The sequence below is a fragment of the Rhinoraja longicauda genome, chromosome 28 (assembly GCF_053455715.1).
Source record: "Rhinoraja longicauda isolate Sanriku21f chromosome 28, sRhiLon1.1, whole genome shotgun sequence".
In the NCBI taxonomy this organism is placed as follows: Eukaryota; Metazoa; Chordata; class Chondrichthyes; order Rajiformes; family Arhynchobatidae; genus Rhinoraja; species Rhinoraja longicauda.
Window position 1 is genome coordinate 1,612,379 of NC_135980.1, and position 10,948 is coordinate 1,623,326.

General features: G+C 47.2%; 1 protein-coding gene across 7 annotated transcripts in view; it reads right to left on the reverse strand.

Moving 5' to 3' along the window:
• The window catches only part of LOC144607005 (AN1-type zinc finger protein 5-like), a 45,400-nt gene extending 35,398 nt beyond the window's left edge, over positions 1-10,002 (reverse strand). For 6 of the 7 annotated variants that reach the window (XR_013549044.1, XR_013549043.1, XM_078423535.1 and 3 more), the window contains exon 1: positions 9,908-10,002. The gene's annotated coding sequence lies outside the window, so the exon portion shown is untranslated. Of the gene's footprint in view, positions 1-9,449; positions 9,489-9,907 lie in introns of those variants that run through there. The other variant, XM_078423532.1, reaches the window with a different exon arrangement.
• Positions 10,003-10,948: the final 946 nt, after the last annotated feature.

The window sequence follows — 10,948 nt, forward strand, 5'->3', positions numbered from 1 at the left end:
GAACCAGTGGGCTGATGATGGGCCTGTTACCACACTGAATCTCGAGAGCAGTGGTGTCAAACTCATTTTAGGTCCTGGGCCGGAATGGGCAAAATGCGACTTCATGCGGGGCGGATCAGTTGTGCACGTCAAACATACGCGCTCCCACAGCTTTCGTTGCCTTTGTTATTTCAACCTGCTCTCATGTGTCTCAGTCTCCGCTATAACTACAAACTGTTTTCACTTTACGAATTTCATTTCTTATGGAGTCCTGCTGAGTTACTCCAGCTTTTTGTGTCCATCTTTGGTTGAAACCCCTTTTCCACCTGTAAGTACAGCACCTTTTACCCCATTGCGGTCAATGCATTTTGTCTATGGAACTGTTGCCTACAATGCAGAGAACTATATTCTGCACACTTGAGTTCGGCTTGATTGTATTATCTAGGAAAATAACTTCAGATGCTGGTACAAATTGAAGGTATCACAAAAAGCTGGAGTAACTCAGCGGGTCAGGCAGCATCTCAGGAGAGAAGGAATGGGTGACGTTTCGGGTTGAGACTCTTCTTCAGACTGATGTCGGGGGGGGGTGGGACAGAGAAAGGATGTAGATGGAGACAGGAAGACAGAGGGAGAACTGGGAAGGGGGAGGGGAAGAGAGGGACAGAGGAACTATCTAACGTTAGAGAAGTCAATGTTCATACCACTGGGCTGCAAGCTGCCCAAGCGATATATGAGGTGCTGTTCCTCCAATTTGCGGTGGGCCTCACTATGACACTGGAGGAGGCCCATGTCAGAAAGGTCACACTGGGAGTTGGAGGGGGAGTTGAAGTGCTGAGCCACCGGGAGATCAGGTTGGTTAAGGTGGACTGGGCGAAGGTGTTGAGCGAATCGATCGCCGAGCCTGCGTTTGGTCTCGCCGATATAGAGAAGTTGACATCTGGAACAGCGGATACAATAGATAAGGTTGGAGGAGGTGCAGGTGAACCTCTGCCTCCCTGGAAAGACTGTTTGGGTCCTTGGATGGAGTCGAGGGGGGAGGTAAAGGGACAGGTGTTGTATCTCCTGCAGTCGCAGGGGAAAGTACCTGGGGAGGCGGTGGTTGGGGTAGGAAGGGACAAGTGGACCAGGGTGTATCAGAGGGAACGGTCTCTGCGGTAAGCAGGAAGGGGAGGAGATGGGAAGATGTGGCCAGTAGTGGGATCCCATTGGAGGTGACGGAAATGTTGGAGGATAATTTGTTGTATACGCTGGCTGATGGGGTGGAAGGTGAGGACAAGGGGGACTCTATCCTTGTTACAAATGGGGGGAGGGGGAGCAAGAGCGGAGCTGCGGGATATAGAGGCAGGCTTTGCGCACGTGACAATAATAAACCTCAACCTATACAATAGGCTACTGTAGTGGCAACACTGGTTTTACCCTCAGAGATGTTCCCTGTCCAATTCATCTATTCACCTTAACATCTGCAATTTAAAGCTGGTTTCTCATTTTTGAGTTCCAAGAAGAGGTCTTCAATCTGAAAATTTTAACCCTCATTCTTTCCACAGATGACGTCTGACCTGGTGAGCATCGCCAACACTTTCAATGATTCAGTGATACTTTATATAATATAAGAAAATAACTGCAGATGCTGGTACAAATCAAAGGTATTTATTCACAAAATGCTGGAGTAACTCAGCAGGTCAGGCAGCATCTCAGGAGAGAAGGAATGGGTGACGTTTCGGGTCGAGACCCTTCTTCAGACTGATGTCAGGAGGGCGGGACAAAGGAAGGATATAGGTGGAGACAGGAAGATAGAGGGAGATCTGGGAAGGAGGAGGGGAAGAGGGGGACAGAGGAACGATCTAAAGTTGGAGAAGTCGATGTTCATACCACTGGGCTGCAAACTGCCCAGGCAAAATATGACGTGCTGTTCCTCCAATTTCCGGTGGGCCTCACTATGCCGTGGATGGCTGCCAAGATCATAGTGGGGGGGGGGGGGGGCAGCAGAGTCCGTCTGGTGCCACGTACGGCGATTGGCCTGGTTCGCCACCCCAAGCAGAAGCTAAGTCTGTTCGATGCACTTTATGAAAGGTCAGACTGGGACTGGGAGGGGGAGTTGAAGTGCTCGGCCAACGGGAGATCAGTTTGGTCAATGCAGACCGAGCGTAGGTGTTCAGCGAAGCGATGGCCGAGCCTGCGCTTGGTTTCGCCGATGTAAATAAGTTGACATCTAGAGCAGCGGATGCAATAGATGAGGTTGGAGGAGGTGCAGTTTAAAGTGATACTTTATTGTCACATATACCTGGGTACAGTGAAATGCTTTGTGTTGCATTCAACCCAGTAAAATCATAAAGCAGACCTCACCGAGACAGTACACATGAGTCGGCACGTTCCTAGCACCGACAAAGTTACATAAAGTGCATCGAACAGACTTAGCTTCTGCTTGGGGTGGCGAACCAGGCCAATCGCCGTACGTGGCACCAGACGGACTCTGCTGCCCCCCCCCACTATGATCTCGGCAGCCATCCACGGCCCCTCCCCTTCATTCTCAGTGCCCTCCTGCCAGCTACCCCACCCCGTCCCCTTCATTCTCGGCACAACATTATGGAAAGTTCATTACCACACTGCTAAACCTTCATTTTAAACCCATAAATCTTCAACATTAAAGTTCATTGCCACCCAAATTAACTTTTCCCAAAAAATGTTGATTTGTAAGTTGAATCGGTAGTAAGGAAGGCAAACGCAATACTAACATTTATTTCAAGAGGTTTAGAACACAAAAACAAGGTTGTAATGCTGAGGCACTTTGAGGCAGCATTTGGAGTATTGTGAGCAATTTTTCGTACCATATCTGACGTGCTGGCTCTGGAGAGAGTCCAGAGGAAGTTTACAAGAATGATCCCAGGAATGAGTGGGTTTAACATATGATGAGCGTTTTGACAGCACTACTGGGCTTGTACTTATTGGAGTTTAGAAAGATGAAGGGAATCTCATTGAAACTTACCGAATAGTGAAAGACATGGATAGAGTGGATGCGGAGAGGATGCTTCCACTAGCAGGAGAGTCTAGGACCAGAGACGAGGAGGAATTTCTTTAGTCAGAGGGTGGTAAATTTGTGGAATTCTTTGCCACAGAAGGCTGTGGAGGCTGTCAATGGATATTTTAAAGGCAGAGATAGATAGATTCTTGATTTGTACAGGTGTCAGGGGTTATGGGGCAGGAGAATGGGGTTAGAAGGGAGAGATAGATCAGTATGATTGAATTGCGGAATGGACATGAAGGGCCGAATGGCCTAATTCTGCTCCTATCACTTATGATGATTGTGACAAGCCTGGTCCCCATTTGATGTCGCAAGCATTCAGGGATACCTCTGCAATCAAGCCATCAAACATGCACAATTTTGCATATGGAATTATTGTCACATTGTATCCCACTAGCAGCTAAGGATTATTACAAATAAGAATCATTCTAATCCAGTAGTTTGTGTAGTTTGTGTAGTGATAATGAGGGAATTCATTAACAGCCAAATTATACATCAGAAACTGTCCCCTCAGACCACCTATCCACATTATATCTACCCCTTTTGTTAAAATACTCCCTACATTACCATTAACTTCAGCTTTGCACGCATTAAAAAAAACAATCGCCAAAAGCAAAACCTAATGAAAAAACTGTACCAAGTAAAGTTTGAAAGTCAAAGAGTTTCCAGATGCAGAATATTCAACTAAAAATTACTAGGGTCAGAATGAAATAATTTGAAAGGAAATTCCCACCACCTAAAGATCAACCGTTGAAAGATTCAAAACCTCAAGTACATAAAGCATGGAAAATTTAGAAGCATCCAGGTTTTGAAAAGCCAATAATCAGAAAGTGTAACATGGTCACTTGGTGTTTCCCACCATAAAACTCAGATACCTCTCCCATAGGGACACTACATTCAGTGAGGCAGCAATAAAAACTGAATAGATCCTGCCTGGTCATTGTTAGCCAATTGCTGCAAAGACCATTCATTTTGAAGTACCTTAAAAAAAGAAAAATCTCGAGTATTGTTGTTTATAACTGCTATTTAGTTATCCAATTGGCAAGCCTACATGCAGGTAGTTTTTAAGTTCCGCCTCAGATTTTAATGCCTGCTATTGCGACACTGCACCCATGGAATAGCGCAAATATAATTTGCCAAGATTTTGTTTGATAGGAGCTCTCTTTTCCATCCCCACATTCAGCACAGAAACAGTCTGACAATGAGAATATATACTAATGTTAGCAGTGGCAGAAGTAATAATTACAATGTGTAGTAATAATTTAAAGTTAATATACAAAAGTTATTCAGAAACAATGCGACAGGTTCCTTTTGCTGTTAACAAAAACCAAGTAGACATCAGGAGTGCAGTCCTGACCTCCCATCCACCTTACTGGGGATCTTTGAATCATCTTTAATGAGGCTTTTTAAAAAGGTTTAGTTTAGTTACAGCACAAAAATTGGCCCTTCGGCCCACCCAATCTGCACCGACTTGCGACCCCCGCACACTAACACTATCCGACACACAAAGGACAATTTACATTTGTACCAAGCCAATTAACCTACAAACCGGTACATCTTTGGTGTGGGAGGAAACCAGAGAAAACCCACGCAGGTCACGGGGAGAACCTACAAACTACAGACAGGCAGCAGGCATACTCAGGATCAATACCTGGTCTCTGGCGCTGTAGGCAGTAACTCTACCACTCCGCCACTCTTGCACTAAATGTTATACCCTTTATCTGCGTGGATGGCTTAATTGTTATCATGTATAGTGTTTTCTTTGAATGGATAGCAAGCAAACAAAAGCCTTTCACTGTACCGTGAGGTGTGACAATAATAAACTACAGGTAGATGTTACAATTGTTTGGAATGTAACTGATGCACAACAATGAAGGCTAGGAAACATTTTCATTGGGAGGAAGGGACCTGTTGCTAATGTTGGGCATCAATGCAAGAATAGATCCATTGGGCTGCATGGCCTTGGTCTGCAACCAATATCCAAAGTAATCCTGTGAGCCTACAAATTATTATGAAGCAATTAAACGAAAAAAATTGATATGTTGAGAAGCAAATTATCTGGAGCACATTTAAACAAAAACCTTCAATCAAATTAACAACAAAAAGTCAAGATTGAAAGTTAAGATTGTTGGAAAGGAATTAAATTCAGTCATTTGCGAGGGGTGACATAGAATTAGAAGATGTAGTCATTGTGGATAGAACGGAGAAATTGGAAGGGCAAAAAGACCCTAATGGGTGTTATCTACAGGCCCTCAAACAGTAGCCTGGATGGAGGGTGCAAGTTGCATCAGGAGTTAAAATTGGCATGTAACAAAGGTTATGGGAGATTTCAATATGCAGGCAGACTGGGAAAATCAGGTTGGCACTGGACCCCAAGAAAGGAAGTTTGTGGAGTGCCTCCAAGATGGATTCTTGGAGCAGCTTGGACTGCAGCCAACCAGAGAAGGCAATTCTGGATTTAGTGTTGTGTAATGAACCGGATTTGATAAGGGAACTCAAGGTAAAGTAATTAGGAGGTAGTGACCATAATATGATGTTTTAATCTGCAATTTGAGAGGGAGAAGGTAAAATCAGGTGTCAGCATTGCAGTTGAACAAAGGGGACTATGGAGGCATGAGGGAGGAGCTGGCCAAAGTTAACTGGAAAGGGACCCTAGCAGGGATGACAGTGGAACAGCAATGGCAGGAATTTCTGGGAATAATCCAGAAGATGCAGGATCATTTCATTCCAAAGAGAAGGAAAGATTCCAAGGGGTGTAAGAGGCAACCGTGGCTGACAAAAGTCAAGGACAGTATAAAACTAAAAGAGAAGACGTATAACATAGCAAAGATGAGCAGAATGCCAGAAGAGTGGGAAACCTTTAAAGAACAACAGAAGGTAACTAAAAAGGCAATACGGGGAGAAAAGACGAAGTATGAAGGTAAGCTAGCCAAGAATATAAAGGAGGATAGTAAAAGCTTCTTTAGGTATGTGAAAAGGAAAAGATTAGTTAAGACAAATGTGGGTCCCTTGAAGACAGAAACAGGTAAATCTATTATGGGGAACAAGGAAATGGCAGAGAATTTGAGTACAAGGGCAAGGAAGTCTTACTGCAGTTGTATGGGGCAGCTGGAGTATTGTGTGGAGTTTTGGTCTCTTAGTTTGAGGAAGGACATTCTTGCTATTGAGGGAGTGCAACGTAGGTTCACCAGGTTAATTCCCAGGATGGCGGGAGAGTCATAGGATGAAAGAATGGAACGACTGGGCTTGTATTCACTGGAATTTAGACGGTCGAGAGGGGATCTTATAAAACCATATAAAATTACGAAGGGACACACTAGATGCAGGAAACATGTTCCTGATGTTGGGATGTTCCTGAGTCCAGAACCAGAGGCCACAGTTTAAGAATAAGGGGTAGGCCAGTGACAAGGGACGTAAAGCGGTGGGCTGACCATTCAGAGGCCATGCTGCAAGATGCACTGGGCGATGTCGACTGGAATATGTTCCAAGCAAGTTCCAGAGACGTAAATGAGTTTGCGGAAGCGGTTACGGACTTCATTGCCACAATAGCCGATACCATCATCCCCACGGTAAGGGTCGGTATCTTCCCTAACCAAAAACCCTGGGTGGACAGGTCTATTCGCGTGGCCTTGAATGCTCGCACCGCTGCTTACAACTCTGGCCTGGCATCCGGCAACATGGACGACTACAAGGGAGAGTCCTACCGACTGCGAAGGGCGGTGAAGGACGCAAAAAGGAGATACCGGGACAAGATGGAGCAGCAGGACACCAGGCGCCTTTGGCAGGGGCTACGGACTATAACTAGCTACCGGTCCAGCACCCCCTCAACCGGAAGTGCCGGCTCCTCTTGAGCTGACGACCTGAACTCTTTTTATGCACGGTTTGAGACGGGTAACACCACCAGCTCGCCGTCTAAAAACAGCACCGAGGGGGCGCTGGCTTGCGAGGCTGGAGGAGGATCCACCGCCGGGGGTGTGCACACATTCTAGGTGTCCGAGCATGAGGTGAGGTGGGCTCTGACGCATGTGAACATGAGGAAAGCTGGAGGCCCAGATGGTATATCTGGGCGAGTGCTAAAGTCTTGTGCTACTCAGCTTGCTCCAGTGCTCACCACAATATTCAACCTTCCTTGGCCAAGTCCGTGGTCCCTGCATGCTTCAAAAGATCCATCATGCCAAAGAATGCCTCTTCAGCGTGTTTAAATGACTACCGACCGGTGGCGCTCACCTCGGTTGTCATGAAATGCTTCGAGAGGCTAGTCAAGAAGCACATCTGCGCCTTCCTTCCTCGCAACATGGACCCACTCCAGTTCGCATACCGTCCGAACAGGTCCACGGATGATGCAGGTCCACGGTCTCCCAGGTTCTGCACACCGCTCTCTCTCATCTGGACAGCCAGGGGGGCTATGTGAGGATGCTGTTCATTGACTTTAGTTCAGCATTCAACACAATAGTCCCCAGCAGACTGGTTGAGAAGCTGCTGGAACTGGGGCTTAGCACCCCTCTGTGTGCCTGGGTCCTGGACTTTCTCACCGCCAGGCCCCAAGTGGTCAGGATGGGGGAACACACATCTAGCTCCCTCACCCTGAACATAAGATCCCCCCAGGGTTGCGTCCTTAGCCCCCTACTGTACTGCCTGTACACACGACTGTGGGGCCAGGTGCAGCTCAAACTCCATCATCAAGTTTGCTGATGACACTGTGGTGGTGGGCCGGATCTCCAACAACGATGAGAAGGCCTACCGGGAGGAGGTGGCTGATCTGGCACTCTGGTGTCAGGACAATAGCCTCCTTTTGAATGTCACTAAAACGAAGGAGCTGATTGTGGACTTCAGAAGGGCTAAACATCCAAGGACGTACACGCCACTGGAGATAAATGGGTCTACTGCGGATAGGGTGAGCAGTTTTAAATACTTGGGAGTCCGCATCACAGAGGATCTGACATGGGCAACGCACATTGCCGCACTGGTGGGTAAGGCAAAGCAGCGCCTTTACCACCTTAGACAACTGAGGAAATTCAGAGTGTCTCTGAGGATCCTTCATTGCTTCTATTCTGGGGCTGTAGAGAGCATCCTGTCCGGCAACATTACAGTCTGGTTTGGGAACAGCTCTGCCCAGGACAGGATGGCCCTGCAGAGAGTAGTGCGTTCGGCAGAACGCACCATGGGAACTACACTCGTCCCCCTGCAGGACCTATACATCAGGAGGTGCAGATCCAGAGCAAGCAAGATCATGAGGGACCCCTGCCACCCCAGTAACGGACTGTTCCAGATGCTACGATCAGGCAAACGCCTCCGCTGTCACGCTGTGAAAACGGAGAGGATGAGACGGAGTTTCTTCCCACAGGCCATCAGGACTGTCAACTTTTATAACTCCAGAGACTACATTTTTGTCTACACTATAGTAACTTATTAACTTTATTTATATGCTGTAACTGTAATTCTTTTTTGTGCACAATCCGCAGGCATTGCCACTTTCATTTCACTACACATCGTGTATGTGACAAATAAACTTGACTTGACTTGACATTTAGAACTGAGATGAGGAAAAACTTTTTCACCCAGAGTTGTGAATTTGTGGAGTTCTCTGCCTCAGAAGGCACCGAAGGTCGATTCACTAGATGCATTCAAAATAGTTAGATAGAACCTTTAGGGCTAGCGGAATCAAGGGATATGAGAGAAGGCAGGAACAGGGTACAGATTGCAGATGATCAGCCATGATCACATTGAATGGCGGTACTGGCTCAAAGGGCCGAAAGGCCTACTCCTACACCTATTTTCTATGTATTTATGTAAGATAACAACTTATATATTTTAATTTACAAAGGGATGGGGGCAGAAACAATTGTGAAAGAGTACCAAGAAATAAAGAGGAAAAGGACTGGGTGGTATGTTAAACCTCAGTGGCTACATAAGTTAAGCAATTCTACATAAACTTTTTTCATACGCTGCTCCAACCCTGAAAACGTAGTTTTTAGTGTCAGTAACTAAACTCATGGAATGTAAACCCATCAATTTGCTGCCAAGAAAGGTGATACAATGGAACAAGTCACTGTAGCATGTACAATCTCTTTAGTAATGGCCAAAAACACATCGGCAAAGTACTACACTAAGTAGCAAAGATTAAAAACTACAAGGACATAAATCTTCTACCCCAACAATGAAATTTTACAAGCTACTTTGCAAAACATCAGAGCTTTTTTTCCCCCCCAATTGCTAATTAATTGGTGTTTTCATAACTGAACAATTGCCACAATGGTTCAAAAATAGTCATCGTGTTTTAACAAATGCAAATGCATCAGTACACCAACAATCTCTATCTTTGACGCTTTGAGCTGACATTAATGGGGGGGGAGAAAGAGGTTGAATTGACCTCGTTAATAAACAGATGCACGGCAAACAATACAACTTTAAACCCTAATAGGAACAAAGAACAAGGAAAAAGACCATTAACCGGAATGTCCAGAAAATGTCGCTCAGCCCCCGGCACCGACAGGGCCTTGAGTGGCGGCGCCGCCGGCCAATCAGCAGCGGCGCGGCGGGAGGAAGTGTGGCGCGGGGGACCAATCAGCGAGGCGTTTGTGGGCGGGACTTCCGCATGCCAGCCAGTACTAACTGGTCTGAGCTGATCCCGTTAAACAGCAGCGGCGTTGGGAACCCGTAGCCGGGGGTGACCGTCAGCCAGCCGCGGGGCCGCCGTGCGGGGAGAGAGGGAAGGAAGGAAGGAGGCGTCCGTGCTCAGCGGGCCTCAGAAGCCGGTGTGCCGAGCCGCCTCTGCCGTGACGTGGGCAGCAGCCATGGCGACGCCCCCCCCCCCAATCAACCGGCCACAATGTCTCCCTCCCTCCCCCTTCATTCACGCCTCGGGCAGCGCACACAGGGAGAGAGGAAGGGGCGGCCGCCCGCCATCACCTGTAGTCGAGGCCCGGCGCTGCCGCGGCTGCTCCGCGTCTCCGTCCGTCGGTCGGTCGGTCGGTCTGTCGGCCGCTGACACTGATCGTTCTCCGCGCCCACCCACCCTCCCCCCACAAAGGATGTCCGTCAGCCTGACGTCACGCAACCAGACGCCCTCGTCTGTGACATTACCCGCCCAGCTGAGGCGGTGACGTCACCCTCCCTACGTCACCAAAGATAGCAGAGCAAGATAGACCACTGGACCCAAAAACCCTAGCGTCTCATGGCGCCATTTTAGTAGGCAGAATCTTACAGAAACATATAAAAAGAAAAATAACAAAAATCTGTGAATTGATAGATGAGATATATTCTGCATTTTAATGGTATCATCACACATACCGTTCCCCCAAAATGCTGATTACACTGTGAGAGACAGCGAACGGCGGGTTTTGCCTACTAAAATGGCTCCTTTGCATACTACACTTCAGTGTAGGTGATTTCGACGGAGTGGTCTATCTTGCTCCGCTCTATTATCTTTGGTTGAAACAACCATTGCAGATGCTGGTTTACACACCAAACATTTAGTTTAGTTGTGTAGGAAGGAACTGTGTATGCCGGTTTACACACCAATACAATACAATACAATATATCTTTATTGTCATTGTACCCAGGGGTACAACGAGATTGGGAATGCGCCTCCCATACGATGCAATAATTTAAGTAATTAACAGCAAACCAACGAAACGAAACAATTGTAACAGTTTTTTAGACAGGGTAAAGTGCAAGTTGATCTATGCGTTGTGGCCATCCGGCTCAGCAGGACCGGTTCATAGCAGCTATGGCCCTGGGGATGAAGCTGTTCCTGAGTCTGGAGGTGCGGGCGTAGAAGGCCTTGTATCGTCTGCCCGATGGAAGGAGTTCGAACAGACTGTTGCAGGGGTGTGAAGAGTCTTTGTGGATGCTGGTGGCTTTTCTGAGGCGTCGTGTGTTGTAGATGCCCTCCAAGTCTGGTAGCTGTGTTCCGATGGCCCTCTGAGCTCTATGGACTACCCGCTGTAG